We start from the raw sequence: 24,945 nt of genomic DNA, 5'->3' as shown, positions 1-24,945 counted from the left end.
GGACATCTTTTTTATGATATGGAAGCCCACATAATTCCCTTTGGCAACTTTTGAAAAACAAGCATACATGGCTTTCTGTGGTGTAAACCCTAGATTGTTACAGACCGATGCCCTAACAGCCTTTATGTTCTTGGAACACTGCAGGGAAAGGCTCTGGCAGCGGGAAAAGGCTCAGTCCTTCCCTGTTGCCTCCCCCTACCAGAGACTTTCCTTGCCAGAATGAAAGTTTCTGGTAGCGGTGAGCTGCTGAAGCCTTTCCTCATTGCTTCCCCCCCTGCTGGAGCCTTTCACTGACCCGTGTCATTACACACTGAATGTGGAACATAGCCTGCTTTTTTCTGCAGCAAGTAGTAAATGGGACTTGGGAGCCAAAGTGCCTATGTCACTTTTGAAAATGCAACAGAGCATTTTTTGAAAATTTTGCCCCTAGTTTTGCTCTGTTTTTGGTTCCTATATGCATATTTCACTAGGAAAAAATAGATTTATCTTCAGTTTTATCTTTAATTGTACCATGAGATTTTGGGCCCTCCTGCAGGTAAAATGCTGAATATAATCTTTTTTTGTTCCTTCGTGTGCTACCACCATAATGCAAAACTTGTGAGGGGTCTCTTCATAGGGGTCTCTTATTTTTGTTAAGTCGCCAATTGACATGAAGTGCTTTACAATTTTAGCTAGTGTGTGAAGTTATGCTTGTTATCGAGGGTCTACTGTGTGTTCACTTATCTAAATGGGGAAACAGAACATTTCTTGGAGCACAATGGGCTAAATATTGCCCCAAAATAAATTGTAAGTAGCTCCATTGACTGCTGTAGAATTACCTGGCATTTACACTAGTGTCAATGAGGGCGGAATCAGGCCCAGTATCCACTGAAAGGTATGGTTATTTGGAAATTGACTCAGTGAATGCTCATTTCTAGTGTCAAATATTTCTATTGCTAATCTATTATTATTAAAAATAAAAGGAGCCCCCTCCGAGTTAAGTAAATATCCTGGTTTTGAAAACAAATTAGTTTCTTCATTTAAAAACAAAAGTCAGCTCTAATTGTCTGCCCAAAGTAGTGGTGCCCAACACTGGTATTTAATAGCATGTATAGGGTGTTTGGATCTGTGGCTTTCGTTCCAGGTAGCATTGCCGCAAAGTTCAATACACCATAGTATTTTCAGCCAATGTTATTAAAAGGGATTTCATGAAATGAAGTGACCTTTCTGAGAAAATAAACCTCACTGCTAAGGCAAGATGATAAATTGTGATGAACCTGCTCAATAAAGAAATATTTACAAAAGGAAAGAATTGAACAGAGTCTCTTTCTCATTAGCTATCATTCCAGTAGATGAGAAATTGGCTTAAGGTTCTTTTCTCCCTTCATCTGGGCACCATTTAACGAGTTCCATGTTGGATCCCTTTCTCTGTAGCTCAGTGAACATCAGAAACATTAATCACTGCACCAGTTACACTAGTTTTCATTTATTTTACTGATCATGTTAAAACCAAAAGGGTGAAAAGATCTCAGATGTCAGTTGGAGAAAGAGAAAGGTACATTTTGCTCTTCTCACTCTCTAATAAAGATTTACTTTTTCTATTATTCTATCCATGAAGGGACATTTAGTGCATCTGGCATGTAAATATCTTGTGATGCCAGCTACAACAGTGCCATGAGAATACCTGTTCTCACTTTCAGGTGACATTGTAAACAAGAAGCAGGCAGCATTATCTCCTGCACATGTAAACAAACTTGTTTATTTGAGTGATTGACTGAACAAGAAATAGTACTGAGTGGACTTGCAGGCTCTAAAATTTCACATTGTTTTATTATTTAATGCAGATTTTTTGAACATAATTCTACATTTGTAAGTTCAACTTTCGTGATAAAGAGACTGCACTACAGTATTTGTATTAGGTGAATTGAAAAGTCTATTTATTTTGTTTTTTTACAGTGCAAATACTTTTAATCACTAATAAATATAAAGTGAGTCCTGTACAGTTTGTATTCTGTTGTAATTAAAATAAATATATTGGAAAATGTAGAAAACATCAAAAAATATTTAAATTATATTCTACTATTGTTTAACAGTGCAATTAATCACACTATTAATTTTTTAAATCACAATTAGTTTTTTTAATTGCTAAACAGCCCTAGTTATAATACTTTAACTTTTCTGAATTGCAGCATCTACTCTCATTAAATAATTATTGGCTGACCCTCTCAGTTTCCCAATACTGTGAAAATTTAAATTGATAAAAATTGAAAAAATACTTACAAAAAACAACCTAGATGGTCTAGATCAGTGGTTCTCAAAGCCGGTCCGCTGCTTGTTCAAGAAAAGCCCCTGGCAGGCGAGGCCCTTTTGTTTACCTGCCACATCTGCAAGTTTGGCCAATCACGGCTCCCACTGGCCGCGGTTCGCCGCGCCAGGCCAATGGGAACTGCGGGAAGGGCAGCCAGCACATCCCTTGGCCCGTGCTGCTTCCCACAGCCCCCATTGGCCTACAGCAGCAAACCGTGGCCAGTGGGAGCCATAATTAGCCAAACCTGCGATTGCAGCAGGTAAACAAACAGTCCTGGTCCGCCAAGGGCTTTCCCTGAACAAGCAGTGGACCAGCTTTGAGAACCACTGATCTAGATAATACTTAGTACTGGCGTGAGCTCAGGAGACCGGACTAGATAACCTCGAGGTCCCTTCCAGTCCTACAATTCTATAATATTATCCATCAAAATTGACATCTGCCAAGCCTAGTTAAAGCCATGTTGTTGTCTTAATTAGTCAAGTGTAATATAAATTGTTTGAGAAGTTGAGGGAAAAAAGGAGTATAGGACCAGGACACAGAGAAGCGGTTGTGTGTGTGTGTTTTATATCCACTTGTTTAGTTCTACACTGTATATTTTATTTTTGGAAAAGCCATATGCAAAAAACTAATTAACCACACACGCACACAGATTGATCCTGTGAAGTGCTCAAACCCTCAACTGCCACTGAGGTCAATAGGAGCCAGGGTCTTCACCATTTAGCAAGAATGGGTCCAGAACGTCAGACAAAATGTCTATGCCACGTGTCCGCATGAGGCAGCTTCCTTTTTACAGCAGAATTACAAACCTATGAGAAATGGGCTATGTAATGAAAACACCCTAGAACATACCACTTTAATCCTGGAAATTACAACATGCACATAGGGAACCAGTAAAGGTGACTACTGAGGCTTGGCACAGAGAGTCAGGCAGACACCCATACAAACTAGCCTAGACACCAACAGATTTATTGTGTCATTTTAACAATACTCAACTGGCATTAATTATAGTTAACAGCTTCACTATATTGCAATCACAGCACATTTTACCTGTGATATCCTGACCATAATATATCAGTCACACCACTGTGATGTCTTCGTCACAGATTACTTGTAATACCTTTGCAGTTCTGCCACATCACAGATCAAATTGCCTAATATTCTTATTAGTAATCCAAAGTATTTGCCCAGCATTTTCCTTTGGTATATACAAGAAAAACCTTATTACAAATGTAACTGAGAGCAAGAAATAACCAATAACAGAATTAAGATAATTGTCACTGACTGGAAGGAAAAGTTATCATTCTTCATTGATTTTATGGTTATACTAAATACAAGGCAATGAATGAGAAAGCAATGATTCTGTCTGCTGGTTATGCTCAAAGATAAAATGCAGATTTATGCTTGAAAGATACAAGACACTCGCAGAATAATAAGAACAGCTGTACTGGGTCAGACCAAAGGTCCACCTAGCCCAGTATCCTGTCTACTGACAGTGGCCAATACCAGGTGCCCCAGAGGTACTGAACCGAACGGGTAATGATCAAGTGATCTCTCTCCTGCCATCCATCTCCACCCTCTGACAAACAGAGGCTAGGGATACTATTCCTTACCCATCCTGGCTAGTAGCCATTAATGGACTTAACCTCCATGAATTTATCCAGTTCTCTTTTAAACGCTGTTATAGTCCTAGCCTTCACAACCTCCTCAGGCAAGTAGTTCCACAAGTGAACTGTGCACTGTGTGAAGAACTTCCTTTTAATTAACATATAATATATAATAATCCATTGTTAATGACTTCACCATTTATTCTAGAGTTACTGTGCATGATGTAGAATAATACTAATTCTTCATGTATGCAAAGTTTTTGTAGCCATATTGGTCTCAGAATATTAGACAGACAAAGCAGGTGAGGTAATTCCTTGTATTGGACCAACTTCTGTTTGTGAGAAACACAAGCTTTCTAGCTTACAAAGAGCTCTTCTTCAGGTCCTGAAAAAAGCTTGTCACTCTCACCAACAGAAGCTGGTCCAATACAAGATATTACCTCACCCACTCTGACTCTCTAAATTCTTCAGCCATTTGTATTTCAATACTGTATTTATATTACTGTTTCTTTATGTTACAACATAATTGAGATCTGAATAGCCACTGTATATGTCTTCTCATTGATTCCTTAAAAAGACTGTACCAATTTTAAAATATTTTGGTTCTCTGACCTTCTTCAATTTTTAAAATTGACATTATGACCTTTTTATTAATTAAATATCTATCATTCATCATATATTTTTACTATGTCATAACTCTTATAGAAAAGCCCTGTGGAATTTTTACATATATATACACACATACATACACACACCCCTCTACCCTGATATAACGCAATCCAATTTAAGACGGATTTGGATATAACGCGGTAAAGCAGCGCTCGGGGGGGGCGGGACTGCACGCTCCGGTGAATCAAAGCAAGTTCAATATAACGCGCTTTCACCTATAACGCAGTAAGATTTTTTGGCTCCCAAGGACAGCATTATATCGGGGTTGAGATGTATTTTTGGACTAGCCTATAGAATGTATTCAAAGTTAGAACCTCAAAAACATTGCTATATGCAAACCATGAATATTGCTGTATTAGCATTTTAGAATTGGTTCCTATCAAATTCTGATGTTTTAAACTAGTTTGCCATTTCAAAGTATTTCAACAGATTTTTCATTTAAGAGAGATGGATATAGTCCTGTTGCAGGGTTATCTACCCCTTTGTCCCCTTTCTGGTGTCTGAATGTTTTCCCCCCAGGTGACAGCCTCTTCCTTTACCTGTCTTCAGGGACCAGAATGTTATGATTCTTCCAGTCCTAGACAGGATCAGGATACACTACCCAATCACTTACACTACAGGCCTGACTGGGTTTCAGCCCCTGCATTTCTTCCCTTCAGAAACCTGACTAGTGATATTGAACAAAAGTCTTCTAGCTACTAAATAAAAATATTTTTTCTTTAAGAACAAAGTATTAGAGTAAATGGGATTTTAAAACAGACAGACAGCCTTCACAACTATTTAGCCTCATCTGATCTTAGGGCTGGTCTACACTACGGGGGAAAATCGATCTTAGATACGCAACTTCAGCTATGTGAATAACATAGCTGAAGTCGAAGTATCTAAGATCGAATTATTCACCATCCTCATGGCACGGGATCAATGTCCGCGGCTCCCCCTGTCGATTCCGCAACTCCGTTCGGGTTGGTGGAGTTACGGAATCGATATAAGCGCGCTCGGGGATCGATATATCACGTCTAGATGAGACACGATATATCAATCCCCGAGCAATCGATTGTAACCCGCCGATACGGCGGGTAGTGAAGACGTACCCTCACACTTCCTTACGAACTACATGGGATATGCTTTCCTCTTGAATTACAGGAATGGAACAGAACCAACTTACATTCTCTTAGCATGCCCAGCTCCTCTTGTTTATCTTTGGATATGTCTCCACTAAGAAGTAAATTGGGCGATCAGCACCAAGGTTTGCCATACCTGAGTTATTGTGTCCTCAGTGGTTCTACCCTCATCTGTGGATTTGCTAGGGCTTCTGGAGACATATCCATGGCTTTTTGAGGGGTAATAAACTGAGCCAATTTAGGATTCTTTCCCAGTGAGTTGTGAGGGAACTTGTCTGGCCTTCTGGGTTCATGGGGGAATTGTGGAATGGCACAGAAGGGCTATCAATACCCATTTTAACCCAAAGTGGATGAGTTACCCTTACCAGCCCAGGTAAAAGCAGTACTCAGATTTTAGCCCTAGTCCCAGGCAATCCAGCTAACCAAGGTTAGAAGAATCACTAGACGCAAGCGTGAGGGTTGTGTGCACGCTTGTGGACAGGAAGGGGAGTGGAGCGGAGCCTAGGGGCAACATCCATGTAAAAACCTGAGTAAACTTTGAATTGCAGACATCTCTTTGGGGGTCTCAATCTGGGCTCCCCTTGTTCAAACTGGTTTGGCTGCTCCCCATGAAAGCAGGCTTGAACCATTAAGGCTAATCACTTTGGCACCGTCTCTTAATGACCATTAAGTCGACTTTTAGGTGACTTTAAAAAGGGCCTTCTCTTCCTTGCCATTGTTGCACAAGCCTTGTTACCCCGACAGACCTCTAGGTGAAAAATCCACCTAATTTATGGTATGCTAGTGACAGATACAGATCCAGTATCAATAATTAAAGCACACCTCCATATTCCTCTGTCGCATCTTTATATTTTATATATCAGAATCAGGCCCACCTCAATGTCAGAAGTGTATGTCAGGGGGGATAAGACTCTTTTTGTAATTGTAAGGTGAAATCCTGGCCCCGCTGAAGTCAATGAAAACTTTGCTGCTGACGTCAATGGGGCCTGAATTTCACCCTTAGAGTTCAGTGACATGTTCTTCTATTCTGAAATCCTTTTATTCCCTCCTGGCTTCACCTTTGTGATGGCCTAAACCCTCTCAATTAAGAAGTTGAGTGTATTTTCCCCAATCTGGTTTTCTGTATATACACCTGTACCACACAGTCTCTACATTACTCCCTTTGGAGTTTATTGTTCTCAATACCTGAACTGGAAAGGGGAAAAAGACTCAAAATAATTAAATCTAACGTTAAAGGTTGTTGCACTGAAGGAAGCCATGAGAAAGCATCTATGGCATCCAGAATGAGACGTTAAACTCTGAATAATGTGAAAGCAGAGGTAGTGTCAGATTTTTCAACAATATCTAACAAAACAGGCTGTCTGCCTGAAAACTGACTGAGAGGAATAATTCCCTCCATACAGTAGCAGGAAGCCAGCTAAGCAAGCCTGCGTCAACTATTCAGGCAACATGCTATCTGCTGTGGGGAAAATGTTCCAGTCAATTGTCTTGGATCAGATATTCTAGATCTTGCATTCTGAAAGAAAATCCCTAGTAAAGCAAGCTTTACTAAGATACGGCATGACTAATCAAATACGTAATATTTCTCTAACTGTTACAGGAATTGAAAGGCACTGGGATTCTAATGTGCATCATACTTTATCTGTACCTCATGGATTTCAGAGCAGATTCCAATTCCACTAACCTCAGCTACTCTAGCTGCTAGTTGAAATATGTTGTTTAACTGAAGCCCAAACATTTTGCAGAGATGTATCAGTTTCCACAAAACTTTTATTGGGCAAGTTTTTGGGTCCAGGGCAGAGAGAGACTTTATAGCCCAGTGGTTAGGGTACTGGCCTGGCATATGGGAGATCCAAATTCAAATCCATGCTCTGCTTGAGTCAGAATGATCCGGGATGAAAAACTGTGCTCTGGATCATGCAAAATAGGGACTTAAGCCTGGGTCTCCCACACCCTGGCCCCATACTAATCACCCACACTACAGAGTATAACATTTACACAGAAACAAAAATAAATTTCAAAATCTTGAAAGATGCTGCAAGACAGAATTGTCATCCTCTGATCAGCTCTAATGACAACTGTGAGATTGGATCACTTATGAAAAGTTTTAGGCAGCACGTACCTGATGCTTGAAGTAACAGAAAATCTGAATGCCATCCTAAGTAAGTTCTCTGATAAGACTTGTTATACTTAACCATTCCAAAATCATCTTTAGACTAGCATGCACTTGTGCAAGGGTGAAACTTTGATTGCAAATTATTATATGATGCTGCACCCTCAGACCTTATTGCACCCAAAGTAGCAACATTCAAGTACCCAGCCACTGCACCAAGATTTTCCATGCAGACATGCCAAGGCATTTTCACCCGAGTTTAAGTTGTGGCAAATGGCAGTAAAGGGGCAAGATATTGACAAGTACATGGGTTAAATCCTTAAGATAGGTACAGTCCTACAAAAAGAGAAGATACATTATTGATAGTGGCTCACACTTTAGCTTTCTCTATCTAGTGTCTGATCCTTCAAGGTGCTGTGCCCCCTTTTGGAGCACTTAACATATTGCAAAAGGCCTGCTGCAACTGACCCATCAGAAGCCTAATATAAAACTTAATAGGCATTTTAGTAGGAAATCTTACCATTGCTGATATAAGAAAGATACTTTTAGAGAGTATGTATTTGTGTTTCATTTGGTCTTCTGTTACTCTCTTTAGAAGGTTGTCCCCTCCTTACGATTCCTGTGTGTTTTAGGTTGCACACGTCAATTCGTATTTAGTAGAGTGAAACACTGAAAGCCTAAGGAGACACTGGAATCAGGATTTTTTTTTTTAAACATTACGTGGGTTATAATTTGTTTGCGCTTTGGGAATTTATTAGAGTGGACAAAAATCTCATTACATCCCTTTCAGGTTGGAGAATAAGCAACTAATGGAGTTGGAGACAAAACAAAACATCAAGAGCCAGAACTTTCATTTACACTTTTGCAGCCACGCTGAATTGCATGAGTGTAAATTTGAAAATGGCCTTTAGAGGCAAATCCTTCAGTGCTTACATGAACAATGAAATCAGTGAGAGTTTTCCCTGTGTAAGGATCCAGGATTTGACTGTTACATTTTTAATTAATAGTTAACTGATTAATTCTAGGTTACACTTTCATGGTTAACAGTGATGTGTTCTCAAGTAAAACTATACATTAATAAGTGTACAAGGCTCTCAGTGAAAGCATGCATCCTCCATTCCTACAGGCTTTACTCACTGAAATAATTAAAGTCAATGGGTGTTTTGTTTAAATAAGAACTGCAGTCCTTGTCCCCTGGTAAACATTTCCGTTTGCAGTCGCCATTAAATATAAACCATGCCTCTGTACCAGAATAAATATTAATAGATCAAGTAAAACAGTAATTTAATTACTGGAAAGCTCTTACTAACCACCATTAAAATAAGTCTTGGAGGGTTTTTTTAGTTTTGAAGCTTAGAAAATGGGCGGGTGAGAGGAGGAATTAATCTTCAAACTAGTGATGCAAATAAATGATAGGAAACTACACTACTACGATAGAGAAGCCACCTAGAAAACACCACTGCTTGTATTCCTCTGGCCTATCTATATTTGCATATAAAAGATAGAAAAAATATATTGAATTGTTTTACCATACAAGAGAACATGATCCTGTGCTCAATGAACTAACTAGGAAAGGTTCCATTGACTTTAACCATGCAGCAGCAGGGATTTAGAAACTAAGTGATAGTGGCTTAGTTTAGATTTCCAGATACAGCATTCACTATAGACATTAAAGATGGGAGGGGGGGGATTAGTTGTTCAGTGGAAATGCATTTTGATAAAGTATTTGAAGATGTCTGCCTGTCTTTGCAGCTGTAAACTTCTGGGAAAGCCCCAAGATGCTTTGTCAATAGCATCTCAGTCAGCTGCAGTGGGATTTATTTTGGAAGATGTCTGCACAAAAAGTAGCACACTAATTAAAATAGAATTCTGGGTCAACACTTTGCATATGGATTAGCAATGGCATATACTTCCCCATATATATTCTTCTTTGCTCGCTTCATTTTTGCACTAGTTATACAAAATTCTGTACTGTGCTGCCCACAATGTTTTGCTAAAATACAAGTGCAAAAACGGCAATAAGGATAGACAAAGCGCCAGCATTAAATGTAATGCAGTTGGGTCTTCAAAGCTTTGTGTGGAGTTTAACAAAGTTGTTGCTGACGCTGTAGTCTCATTGAATTATACATAGTGTCAGAAATAGTCCTGAAAAATAGATTACAGTCTCCTTCGCATATTAAACTTAATAGGAATGCTGCAGAAAAGTAAAGGAAGTTTATGCAGTGACTTTTGATTTATGTAATAACCACGGTGACTGACTAAAGTCTGAAACTTCACTGTTTGACTGGAAGAAAGCCTTAGAAGTTTATAATGCATTGACATTTACAGTCAAGGATGACTGCTACCATTGTCAGTAACTTTAATAAATATGTTAACTTTCCAACTCTTGAAATAATGAGATCTCTTCCCATCTCTGATATTTTGTTATCAGAACTCCATTACCTGTCCTTCCCAGCCCTATATACAATAAAGCATCCACAATGAGACACCTTTTTAAAATGTGATGAAAAATTTAATTCATGGCCTGAATCTGAGCTGTTCAGAGCACCAGAAATTCCCACTGAAGTAAACGCCTAAATTTTCAGGCCTACAGTTCTACCCAATTCTTTACCCCATTGAAGTTGTGTAAGTTACATGGATGTAATTGAGAGCAGAGTTTCACCCTATGAGAGTTTTTCCTAAGGGCTGCAGGATTTGATACTTTGTTTTGGGAGGGAGCATGCCGTAGTGGACAGAACACTGAAATGGAACTCCGGACATCTGCGTTCTATTCCTGGCCCTGCCCCTGCCCCTGCCTTACTGGGTGACCACAAGTAAGTCACTTTGCCTATATTTCTCAGTTTTCCTTTCTGTAAAGTGAGGATAATAATACTGACCTCCTTTATAAATCATTTTGAGTTCTCCTGAAGAAAAAGTGCTGTGTAACAGCTAGGTATTATTATTAGAGCTATTTGGGAAATATTCCCACCCACAATCTTTTTTAATTAATATTTTTGTTATACTTTCTCGGATTTTTGTTGAAAAATCCCCAACTTTTCATCCCAAGACTGACATTAAAATGGAAGTTGCCATGGGAAATTAGAAAACATTTTTCATTGAAAAAACATTTTGACCAACTCTACCGCTAACCCATTTCCCTGACAGAAAAACTTGTCTCTGACTATGCTGTATCAACATTCATCTCATAGAACCAGGCCTGTCTGGATCACAATTACACTGAAGGGTGATGAATATAAAAAACAGCATCAGCCTGGGACAAGGCTCTTCAGGCCAACCACAGATTAAATGTACAACAATCTTCCGCTGTATATAAATCTGTAACATGGAACTTTGTAAATAATGGACAAATGAATTCATGGCTATTAACCGTACTTTCCTGATGCTTAGAACATTCTGTATTGCCTTCATAGATCATAAATAGGTCCCTAACAAATTCACAGCCATGAAAAACACGTCACAGACTGTGAAATCTGGTCTCCCCGCATGAAATCTGGTCTTTTGTGTGCTTTTACCCAATACTATACGGATTCATGGGGGACACCAGCCTTTCTCAAATTGGGGGCCCTGACCCAAAAGGGAGTTGCATGGGGGTCGCAATGTTATTTTAGGGGGGTTGCAGTACACTTACTTCTGCATTGCTGCCTTCCCAGCTGGGGAACTGGAGAGTGATGGCTGCTGACTGAGGGCCTAGCTCTGGAGTCAGCAGCGCAGAAGTAAATGTGGCCATACCATACCATGTCATCCTTGCTTCTGCACTGCTGCTGGTGGCGGCTCTGCCTTCAGATCTAAGCTCCCAGCCAGCAGCCCCTGCTCTCTAGCTGCCCAGCTCGAAGGACAGCACCGATGATGCCTGCAGCAGCGCAGAAGTAAGGGGAGCAGTACCACAGCCCCCCCCCCACAATAACCTTGTGACCCCTCAACAACTTATTTTTGGGTCAGGATCCCTACAATTACAACATTGTGAAATTTCAGATAAAAATTGCTGAAATCATGACATTTATGATTTTTAAAATCCAATGACAATGAAATTGACCAAAATGGACCATGAATTTGGTAGAGCCCTAATAATAAATTTAATTTCTACTAAGCAGCAGTGTTATATAAAGTGTGTGTATATATACACACCCGCTCTACAATTATATACTTAAAGTTAAATATTTAAGTTTAATTCTCAGGTTTGATTTATTTTGTATGGAAAAATCATTAAGATTATACAAATACACCCCTCACTCTACCCAAGATTCTGATGGTTTTCTTACATGATTTTGGTGCGACTTAGATCTGGAAAGGCTGTGACAGATATAGTAATTTCCTGCAATATCCTAGACAAACTTTACTGAATTAAGTTAAAGCTTACTGTAGTAGATGTATGTATCACTGCGGGCCAAGGATTATATGTAATTACATGGGGTAGGGGGACCACAGCCCTTCAGGAACTATGGACAGGCCAGCCTGGGAGGGTGCGATTAGGCAAATTCAATCAGGTTTAACACCTTCCAAAAAGCAATACAACTGGAGATACTTGAATACACTGGTTCAAACTGGATTCTCTAAAGACCAATAGGACTTTTGCATAAATAGCTTGAGTTTAAACTGACCCGAGACCTGCTTTCTGATCCAGTCCATGGACAGGACCTTCTATCCAAGGCAGCCCCCTAATATTTAGGGAAGGGTTGGAAAGACTAACGCCGACCAGAGCCCTTGTGGAGACAGTGGGGAACGATCTCTGGTAAGCTTATTAGCACGTGTGTAGGTTATTGTTTTTAATGTTTTCTTTGTAATGTTTTCATCTTCAGAATAAATGTGCTTGCTTAGAAAAAGCTGCATGGTAACTTAAAACTGTGGGCAATTACCCTGTTCATAGCCTTCAAAGAGAAACAAAGTGGAGACGCTGGGCTGTTTAGACACTGGGTCTAAAGAGGCCAGCATCTTCACTTTGCTTTCTCTTACTGTCTTGCTGGGGATATCACATCATAGGCAGAGAACTGTGCAGCCTAAAAATACTCCAGTCAGGAGGGAGAGAGACTCATGTCTCCACCCAAGAGTGGTGAGGTCTGAAGAGCCAGAAGCCTAAGAGAAGGTGCCTTTGCTGGACAACAGAGGGGAAATACAGGTGCAGTTGACCTGAAATGTGGCAAAGGTAACTTCAAATCCTATTTTAACCTACCATGTAAGTTTTGCTACTTAAAAAAAACAACGGACTAAATCCTGTAGTCCTTTCTGTCTATGGTCTAGAAAGGAATATCTAAATTCAGCTCTTAGCAATATCTGTATATAGTAAGGATTATTCCATCATGGAGAAACATTAGATGCCCACCAGTGTAACTGAGAATAGAATTTGGCCCTCAATCCCAATTCAAGTTTGCAATGAAAATTTTATGGCTCATTTTCAGGCACAAAAGATAAATTTCTTCTCTCCGCTGCAACTATGAATATCCTTTCAATGCAAGTTACACTGATGCAATTGAGGCTAATTTAGGACAAATCTTTGATTTTTAAATTAACGAGAAGAGGTTTTTTGGATTTAAAAATTCCCCTGCAGTGTCTGCAGCTCAGACACTGCAGCACTGTAATAGCACACAGAATTAGCAAATGAAATGATCGGTTCAATGGAAAAAAGTAAAACTACTAAACTTGAAAAGTTGATGACATTTTTAAGGATCTTTCAATTGCAATAATCTGTTGTTTTAGTAACAAGCAAAAAATGTAATTACTTAGATATACTGTACATGATTTTTAACCTGATAATCCACCACATTTTCAAAATTCCATAAGTGACTTCAGCTCCTAAATACCTAGGTCACTTTTGAAAATGGGACTTAGACTCCTAAGTCACTTAGGACAAAATTTCAAAAGTGCCGTATCCCTTGAGGCTGTTTCCAAGAGTATCATCAGATTTCTGCACTTGTGGGCAAAACTGTAGATCCCATCCCTGCCATCTTTCTAGGTGCTTCAGATAGACTAACTTATTTTGTTCATCACTATAATGTAAGAACATGATAAATAAATACTTCCTTTGATTTTATCCTTGTATAGCAGACAACAAGGATGAACACAATGAAAGATTGAAAGGATTAAAAGGTTTTGGCATCAAGAAGGTGGTTTCAGTTTAAATGACCAACATTTTCTAGGGATTCTAAATACTGCCATGATGGAAACCATTTTAGTAAGAATGAAATGCGGAGACTGGCCTGAGCAACTAATTTAAATTGCCAATCTGGGTCTGAACTTCCAATGCTTCACGGGTTTGGGGATTTAGATTTTTGGTTTAAGCTTCTCTTATTTAGAAGAATTATAATGAAAATTTAGGAATTAAAATTAGCAGTTAATGGAATCCCTAAAGTAATTAAATTTTAACACTGCATACAGAAGTTCACAATGCAGAAAACAGAGCAGCACTCCAGAGAGTAATCTTCTTCCATGAAGTACTTTATGTATGGTACACATCAACTATGTTCAACTCTTATTACCACTTCTATATAAAACTAAAAAGCTCAACATTTCAGCCCAGCCACGCTTTAATCCAAGATTTTCCAGAGGTTGTAATTCTGCTCTTGGTTACACCAATTAAAATGTAAAGTGGTTCCCATGAAGTCTATGGAATTACTCTGGATTTATATCAATGTAACCATGAGCAGAATTTGACCCATGTGTTGTGTTCACATACAGTAGGGTTACCAGTTTTTGTAAGTTATTGTTAAGGGCTTTTTCTGGTCTCCATTACTACAGAACCTGAGCACCTAGTCTGCTTATTCTTACATAGCGTGAAATCTATGCCAAATAAATCAGCTTCTTGTTTGTTTTAAATTACTAGATATTAGGCTAATTAGAGAGACTATAATGTTCCACCTTTTATTGAACCTACAAACAATACAAATGTTAAATAGCACATGAAGAGCCTTTGTAAAGCATGAAATAGCTTCAGGGGTTGCCTACAAAGTAGGATGTAGCTTCAATGTTTCTCCACCTATTTATATGGATTCCTGACCCATCTCCCGTTTCCTGGTCTCATAACTCTTTCTTCATTATTTAAACAGAATTAATTTGTTTTCTAGTGGAATACATAGATATTCATACTACACTGTTCTCTAAAAATGTCTACAGAGATAGATTACCCTAAACAACGTGACAGTGATTTAAAAGCCTTAAGCAAGTCTGCTAACAAGTCCATTAGCACATTTTTATATTTCCACTAAGGATGTTTCTTTATAAGCCTGTAATAACATTCCCAGCTGGAATATCTTTTTAGATTCAAATATTTAATATGGAACCAACCAGGAGTTTGTTTTTTCTGCATTCCATATCAAAAGGCATTATACAGTGTATTAATGTGATGTGTTGTAATAACAGCATTATCTCCCCTTCAGAATGAAATTGTGTGGGGTTTTTGTTCAAGTGTCTAGAGGCCACCATTGGCATAGTCTCATAAATGGGAAAATAAATATTTTTCCTCCTTTAGCCAAGACAAAGTTTATTGCTGATGAGAAGAGCGTGTAGTGCCTGAAATAAAAATGTGACCATATGAAAAAGACAACTTTCACTGTTGGCAGAAATACTTCTTACCGTTTACAGTTTAGAAAGGGATAGAAACAGTAGGCGGTCAATACATCTCTATTTAGCAATAAACAGATCAGAGAGCCAGATGCACAAAGCAAGATGTGGAGTAAAGAGACTCTCCAATACAGTAAAAAACAAAACAAAACAACAAAGGGTCATGAGCATTAAACTGATGGTAAAGAAAATAAACAGTATGTGTTCTGCAAACAGTATTGCTCCAAGCAGGTGGCACTAATCACATCATGCATATAAAACTGACTATTATTGAGAGAGAGGGGAATTTTTCCTAGTTTGTATACCACAGACAAAGCACAAAATAAATGACTGGGCTACTTTAGAGTTAACAGGGAAAGATTTGAGAGGAAAGAAAATGTAGTAGATAAATGGCTTTTCAGATGAAGATTTGCCTTCAAGCACAAAGAAAGAGGAGATAGGTGTAGAGGGCCTGATTCTCTGTTGCTTTGTACCTTGTGTTTTCACACCAGTACTAAGTTAGTAGAAAGTGGTTGTAAAATACTACAATCAAGGATCAGGCCCATAGAATAATAGTAATAGAATCAGAAAATTCAAAGCATTTAAGTACTCGCTGCAGAAGAAAATTAGTAAAAGCCATTTTTAAAATATGAAACTGCAGCCTGGAGATCTTCACAGCATTATACTCACAGCCAGTGTGAAGATTTAGCCTTCAACCTCATGCCTGGTAATATCGCCAAGAAATAGAAATATCCCTCTCCTGATATTTGATAGTTAATTAGCAATTAAGTAACAAAGTATCAGAGCCAGGATGCAAATAAATTGATAATGATCAGTTATTCTGGAGAATATCTTCAAACATGTGGCTTTTACATCCAGTGTAGTTACCTCAGGCTGCAGCAAAGAATAGTATCATGGATTGGCCAAAAGAGCAGTACACCCAGCATAGGACAAATTTGACTACAACAAAATCCATTAAACCATAATTGTCCAGTTCTATACCTAGCATCTTGCACATAAAAAAATTATTGCTAAATGGGAAAGTTCCATCACAGTCCCATTGCTAATGGGCTAAAGACTGAAGAAGGGTAACAAAAGCAGCTCATTTATTTAGAAAATCTCAGGATAAAAGGTTATTTTAGAAATGAATTTAGTAATTGTCTATATAGTTACAGAATATAGTTCTGATATGAGTCATGTCTAACAATACAAGATTGGTGCCCTCTCTGAACACAGATGAAGGGACATTTAAAAGCACAAACTTGGAGTCCGTGGAGGCCAGATATCACACTGGCCTCTGAACACTTTTCCAATCTTGTAGAGCGCTGAATTGGATCCAAAAGTTTTCTTATATTCAGTGGCAATGGCACAATCTTAATGGAATTTAATTAAACACTCCAGGTAGCATATCAATACTTTCATACAGTGCGGAGTACTGCGATGTACTGGCTTGTATATTTACATGCAGCCCTTACTTTTTACTACATGGAATATCTGAGAGCTGATTGAGTGTTGACTGAGTCTACTTGACAAGTTGCATCTTAAGGTCACTGGATAATGGCATACAGTTTCCTTACAATGTTAAGTGTGTGTGTTTAATTCCCCCATCTCATGTATGTAGTCAGCTGACACAGGGTCTGTATGGAACTAGAGCTGTGTGAATAACTGGTTTTTCAGTTCACTGGCAATTTTGAAAAAAATAAAACATTTTGATTTGAAACTAATTTTTTTTTTAGAATTTTGGGAAAAATCAAAAAAGCTGGGAAAATTTCATGTAAGGTATTTTTTAATTAAAGCAAATAAAATGAAGGTCTAGTTTAAAAAAAATGGTGGAGGTGAGGGAGCCCTCCTTATGTCCAATAAGCCGGTAGTTACAGCAGTCACTGGGGATGTGGTAGACGCAGGTTTGAATCCCTATTCTGGAGCAGGGACTTGAACCCAGATCTGCCCCCTCCCAGATCAGTGCCCTAACAGTCAAGCTATGGGATATACTGGGGGTGGAATGCTCTCAACCTTTTTCATTTAGTAGAAAAATACTTGATCACTGATCCACAGAGAGACAGCAAGAATGACCCTATAGCCTAGTGAACTCTCCTAAGACGGACTAGAGACATCTCGGTACTAGTCACTGCTCCACAGCAAGGATTCAAACCTGGGTCTCCCACATTCCAGGGGAGTGCCCTAATCAGTGGGCTTGCTGGGTATAAGGGTGGAGGGAAGGAAGCTGCTGCTGCCACAACCAGCTCCTTCTCCTCCTCCTGTTTTGTGAATGAAGTCCTGCCTTTGTGAATCATTCTAGCCTGAAAAATCAAATTGTTTTGGTACTGTTTAAAATGGTTCATTTTGACATTTCAGATTTTTTTTTGTTTGACTGAAATAATTTGTCAAAATCTACGTGAATTCATAAACACGTTTTGGTTGAGCTGAATCTATACCTTTCATCAGAAAAAAAAGTTTGAAAAATTTCCATCTCTATATGGAATTCAAAACATCCACATAATACAGTTCCCATAAGCCACAGGATAGTGACAGAAAAACACTTAACACTACATATTTTATTTCAATTTATGACAAAGATACTTTGAGATGCTCCTGGTTGGTAACACACTATGGTCTGAAGCAGAAATATCACACACACATCTACAAAGAAGTGTGCATTTGGAATCAGAGACCAGACGTTATTAGAGGGAGAAGAATAATTTTAACATCATCAATAATCTTTAGTACCCTACTTTTGTCGCACCCTGGGGTAACCGGCTTTCTCCACACCTTACTAATGCAGCCAGTGTCTTTGATTGTCATGCTGGCAGAAAACTCAAGTATTTTCTCCCAGATTGCCTTTCATAAGAGGTCACATGTTGTTTTCCCTAAAACACACACACGCACACACACACACACACACTCTCTCTCTCTCTCTCTCTCTCTCTCCCCCCAAAACAATCAAAGATGCTTATAGAAAGAAGTATTGAGAATAAGCCATATTAAACCAGAATATATTTTCCCATGCTTGCTTCTCAGCACCATTACAGTTTCAAGGTTACTTTGGCATGCCTTCCTTAATGTCATACTTAAGACAACCTTAACTAAGGGCTGTACCAAGATATCCCAGCTGGTGGTGATATTACAGTGTGTCTCATGTCATGGACACTGAATGTTTTTCAGAGTCACTCACTATTATAATTTCTGTCTCTGGGTAAGGTGGTTTGGGCTACTTTCTTCTCTGTACTCCACTTACATCTTATTTTCAAATAGGCCTTGCCCCAAGTGGTCAGCTTTGTTGTAGCTTCACAACCATGCTTTTGAATGTTAATTTTCCTGATTGGAGGTATCAACCTGACTCTAGTAAATGGTCTTTAAAGATGCAGAGATCATTTCCCCATCATTAAATTTTAAAATTATTTCTTCACTATCTCACAAGTGAATTATTAACAGATTAAAACTGATATGTCAGACTAACATAAAATCAAGGAAAGTTTGACTTATCTGCACAACCATTAGCTGCTTTCCCCATTTTTCCCCCACAATCCTATTACTTCCACTTCATATCTAATACCCCCAATCCTAGAATAATAGTGTCCATATGGGCAGTTATACCAGTATAACTATAGTAGCTGTGGTGCATGACCAGAAAGGGTTAAACATCCTGCAGAATGAATTACTCAAATTCAACCCTTAAAGACATATGGAGAGATAATGTTTGTGCATTTGTGTATTTACATATATATGGGTAGTGGTCAACAATTGTAATCAACAGTCCCTGTCTATGCTGTATTCTGTTAGTTCAGAGATCAAAAGAACATCCTAGCATTTAAATGAACTGTAAACATGGGATAACGATGTACTCATCTCTCTTTGAAATGCATAGCCGATCATCTGTGAATGGTGAAAAACAGGCAATTCCTTATGTTAATTTGTATAACTAAGTACAGTGATGGACCTACTTCAAAGTTGCCCTGATTACCTGTTGTAAGCCAAGGGACTCCAGCCTGTCAAAGAAGGCTTGAAATTGTGTAAAAGATGTTTGGGTCCCACTCCTTATCATCTCAGATCTGCTTGAGGTTTCATGCAGGAGAACCCTAAGCCATTAGGACAGAGATCCCAGTTCTGACTGGACTCCCCTAAAGATAAACATTGGACTATAACCTATGGACTAAATTCTAAAAACTCTTTGCAACTACAAAGCTTACCATCGCTACTATGAATCTGAATCTCAAGATTGACTCATGTCTGTATGTATATTGATCTTTTCACCATATTCTCTCTTTCCTTTTTAAATCAAATTTTAGTTCAGTTAATAAGAATTGGCTGGAAGCGTGTATTTGGGTAAGATCTGGAATATTCATTAACCTGGGAGGTAATGTGTCCAATCCTTTGGGATTGGTAGAACCTTTTCTTTTATATGGTGAATAAGATTTTCATTAATCCTCATCATATGTGATTTGGGTAACTAGATGGAGGTCTGAGGCTGGGTTACCTTCAAGGGAACTGTGGTTTCGGACTTCTGAGTAACCAGTGAGATATAACAGAAGCTATTTAGTGCTGGCTTGGTGAATCTAAGTATTGGAATATCCACCAGCTTTGGGGATTGTCTGCCCTACTCTTTGCAGTTTACCTGAATTGAGTGACCTCAGCTGGCTCCCCTGGGATCCTGGTCACGATAGTGTAAATATATTGGTAATTTTTCCCTAAAATTTAGGGTAAACCAACGCTAAAGCAAACATGAATGCAGCTTGCTTCAGAGGCTATAAAGCAAGAGTGGTAAAAGCTGAACCTTCCCATGCAATGGAGAGAAAAGTTAGTTAGTGACCAAGACAAAATGTGAAAAATTGCTATTGTGCAGGATAATACGGCTGAGCTAAATAGACTTCACAGCCTTGTAAATGACAGAGTAGAAACCAACAGGACATGGCTGGAAAAGCAAGAAACTAGAACAGAAGTGCGTTCAGAAATCCCATTTCATGTGATGGGTCTGAGAAATCATTACAAAAAGTTCCAGTGATGCAAAGCAGCATTAGTGCGCTCAGGCAACATCCACAGTCTATTAGTTTTTCCAACAATGAAAGAATAGAGAGGTATGAAAGGTAAATAAGTCAACAGAATGCAAAATGCACAAGTATGAGCAATCTACTGGCCTTTCCCTAGCCCCAGGATTTCTTCTGCCCTTATGAAAAATTGAAAACAAACATTGGAGACAGAAAAGCTTAGGAGTTAAGCATGCAATGAAAAACAAACAACTCTCCCACTTTATTTAATAAAAGAGCTTAAACCATAAAGCCAAAACTAGGACAAACCATACAGAGAAAGATTCTCTGTATTTTCAAGCCTCAGGTAGGGACTGCAGGCTGACATCATCCTGAGTATTCCTGTATTCACAACATGACTTGTTTATTTGAAATGAAAACCTCAGTGGCAGATTAGTTTGAAACTATTTGTGTTTCCCATTTAGGTTTAATATTCTGTAACAAAGTACAAAAACTGGGACAGAACTTGTACTGAAAAAAGTGATAGTTTCAACAAGCAGTAAGTTCCCAGCAGTCCAGGTGGAAATGAGATTTGCATAAATTCCATTATGATTTTAATGTGTATTTTTGATTTTACTTAATGCCATGTTTTGCAGCAATATAAATTGAATTACAGCTGTGCTGTTTGTGCTATTAGATAAGTAGTTTGGGTTCTCTCCTGGAGCCAGGTACAATGATGAGTTTTATCTCACCAGGATTTTGAGAAATAGCCAATATAGTTCCTGAAATGGCAAAACAAAAAACCCACATTCAAAACCTCCTTTAATTGTCTCCTTTCCATAGGACAAAAACCACTGGAGGAATGAGGCCTTAGGAGACAAATTCTAGGACCATATGATGACCTCACATCAGGGCACTACACAGCATGTAAACAGGTAGGAGTGGGAACTGCTTTGAATAATTCCTTTGACAGACTGAAAATCAGAATGCAGAGGTAGAGGGGTGGCAATTTGCACATATACATGTGTAAAATATATATTATTGTAGTATAGAAGCAGAAAAACAAATACATAGTATCAACTATTCATACTCCCCTTTAATTCCCCACATCTTGTCTCTCCACATTAGAAGATTGATTTTTTTTTATGAGGGAATTGCTGTTGTATTCTGTTGTAATGATCAAAAACACTACATCTCATATTACGGATGCTGCAACAATACTATAGCATAACATGGTATTTTAAGGGTCACATGCCCCACTAGGAACAGGCTTTCTGACTGAACCCATGACTGACAGCTTTTAAGATCTTTTTTAAACCCATTTTCTTCCCCTTGCCTTAAAGCTTATTTCAATTCTAGTAAAGGAATCAGATTCCACATCTCGAGTCACCTAGTTTCCTACATGCTCTGTTACCCAAAATGCTATTTGTTTCCTATTTGTCCTCTATTCAACATACATATTAATATTTCCTGTATATGATACAGCCATAGTTAAATATATATATATACACACTCACACACACCACTTGTACAGCAGTCACACTTAAGAAATTCATCAATTGTACCTTGGATATATAACAGTCTCAGTCTTTCCTAGGTATTGCTTATTGTTAATCTCTTTCTATATCTACAGTATAAAGTTGTCTTGGTACTTAAATATAAAGGTATATATTTCTAGGCTTTATATGTTCAAGTTTCTGTACCAACATTAACAATTAATGTAATGTATATATTAATATATCCTCACCTACACAGTTTATTTGCATTCATATGTACCATGCAGACTATCACCTTCAGAGAGTTGCTGATTGGTCCAATTTCCCTCAGAAGGTTGAGCCAGAACAGACATTCCTTTGTGCACTCAGAGGACTCTCAGGACCCAAGAAAGAGGCACATAGTGCGACAGATATGGCAATTTCCTGCAATATACTTGGAAGACCCGATTGTATTAACTTTACATATTATTGTGGGCCAGGATAGTATGTAACCTCTCGGTGGGTGACTGCTGGAAGCCAGAAGTTTAAAGTGGCTGTCTTTGGTGGACTCACAGAGGGAGTGGCATCAAGAGTAGGGGAGCACGGATGAGCAATGAGTACTAGTGGGCTACGCTAAGGGCTCAGAGCCAAAAACTTACTGAGTTTTCAACCTTGCTCCAACACTTACATATTGTGTAACTTCGGCAGTCACTTGACTTCTCTAAGACTCTGTTCCCTCATTCATGAGAAGGAATAACATTACCTACATATCTCACGTGGGGCTTGTGAGGCTTTGCTGACATTTATAGCGCTTTAAAAATGTAAAGTATTCTAAATATTATTTCCTAGTTCCACTGCTCCCTTGAAGACCTTTCCCCAAGCATTCATGGAAATGGGAGAGCCAGCCCCTGTTAATGCCCTGAATGGAGAAAGCATACAAGCTTGCCACCTTTTAAAGATGGTGGGAAGGCAGGCTGCAGGATACTATAATCTCCCTGAAAGACAATCAAAGGTAATTTAGTGTGTCTAGAACCTTTTATTGTCAACTGGCAAGAGTATGCAGAGGGGTTACATGAATTTTCTTGGGTCTGCCATGTATATTCTAGTTCAGAGTGTCATATGAGGTCTCAAATAAGAGCCAATATCACAACAGTCATCAATACCATTGCAAAATGCATGTGCAGATGTTGTGTAAGGAGTTACGTATATACACTGAAAAATATGGTCTTACAGGTCTGCTGGTGACTGGTCCCTAGACACAAAGGTGAAAAACAGGTTTGCTGGCAGACAAGTAAAGTTAATCTAGGTGAGTGTTTATATATAAATTAAGTATTTTGTAATTCATAATGGGTCTATCATCTGTCTGAACTGAATGTTAATGAAGGATTCTGGGAACTTCAAAGAAAGAAACTAACAGGAAGAGGAAAATGGGAGAAGAGAATCATATCTTGAGGTACACTGCAAAGATTTTTCTACTATATTTAGGAGACACAGAAGATACCCCTCATGAAGGAAGTAAATGGAGAGTGAGTTTTCCCTCACAAAAAAGGGTTATCAACCAAGCTTGGCTTTGAGATAAGTTTCCCCAGACAGAAGGGTAATGCAAGTTAAATTTAGTCTCTAAAAAGCATTTTTTGAGTTTTTTTTAATATGTAAGCATTTATTTCCAATATTCTTACTCATTATCACTTTAATCTCTATTCTTGGATAATAAACTTATTCTTTTTTTCACTATAAATATATCTCAGTGCTGTGATGTTAAGCAAATTACTGGAACAGGTTCAGAGATGGGCTACAAGGATGATCCGAGGAATGGAAAAACTGCCTTATGAAAGGAGACTCAAAGAGCTTGGCTTGTTTAGCCTGGCCAAAAGAAGGCTGCGGGGGGATATGCTTGCTCTATATAAATATATCAGGGGGGTTAACGTTAGGGAGGGAGAGGAATTATTTAAGTTTAGTACTAATGTAGGCACGAGGACGAATGGGTATAAACTGGATATTAGGAAGTTTAGACTTGAAATTAGACGAAGGTTTCTAACCATTAGGGGAGTGAAGTTCTGGAACAGCCTTCCGAGGGAAGTAGTCGGGGCAAAAGACTTTCCTGGCTTTAAGACAAAGCTTGATAAGTATATGGAGGGGATGTTATGATAGGATTGTTAATTTGGGCAATTGATCTTGGATTACCACCAGATAGGTCTGCTCAATGATCTGCAGGGAGATGTTGGATGACATGGGAACTGAGTTACTGCAGAGAATTCCTTCTTGGGCGCTGGCTGGTGAGTCTTGCCCACATGCTCAGGGTTTAGCTGATCGCCATATTTGGGGTCGGGAAGGAATTTTCCTCCAGGGCGGATTGGCAGGGGCCCTGGAGGTTTTTCGCCTTCCCCTGCAGCGTGGGGCACGGGTCGCTTGCTGGTGGTTTCTCTGCAGCTTGAGGTCTTCAAACCAGTTTTGAAGATTTCAATAACTCGATCCTGGGATAGGGGTTGTTATAAAATTGGATGGGTGGGGTTCTGTGGCCTGCCTTGTGCAGGAGGTCAGACTAGATGATCAGATTGGTCCCTTCTGACCTATTAGTCTATGAGTCTATGAGTCTACTGCTCCTCAGTTGAATCTTACAAGCTATTATGTACTGTTCCTTTGGGAACAGCAGGCCTGGTAATTCTGTGAGTGTTCAGTGGATAAGTGGCTGCACACTGCAGCGAATGCTCCAAGGACTCAGGGGTTGGTATGTGCCTATCTACCTCTACAGAAAGCATGTGGACTGTGGAGGTCTGGAAGGCAATGCTTGTATTGCCAGGTGTCAGTGGTTTCAGGGAGCTGATCCAGAGCAGGCACAGACAAGATTTCCTCATGCTAAGGGCAGGTGGTGGTGAGGTGCATCACAACCCCAGGTGCCCCTTGGAAGCATTACAGTGTCCTGAGATTTGGTAGAAGAATGGTAAGCAAAGTTGAGTGGGAACAAGGTTTCTGCATCTGTGAGGATGGAAAGGAACAACAGTTCCTGGCTTCCCCCAAGCTAGCTAAAGTTTTCTCTCTGCAGTTTAAATGAGCCTCAGAGAGTTCAGAGTTTGATGTGGAATTTTCACACAGCCTTATTTATTATATACCTTTATCATTACCAGCGTATCACAGTTCAGTTCTATGAAAAGCTCCTGGGAGGGTTTTTTGCCAGCAGTACTTCA

This window comes from Gopherus evgoodei, chromosome 15 (assembly GCF_007399415.2).
Source record: "Gopherus evgoodei ecotype Sinaloan lineage chromosome 15, rGopEvg1_v1.p, whole genome shotgun sequence".
NCBI lineage: Eukaryota > Metazoa > Chordata > Testudines > Testudinidae > Gopherus > Gopherus evgoodei.
This window is presented reverse-complemented; position numbering follows the sequence as displayed.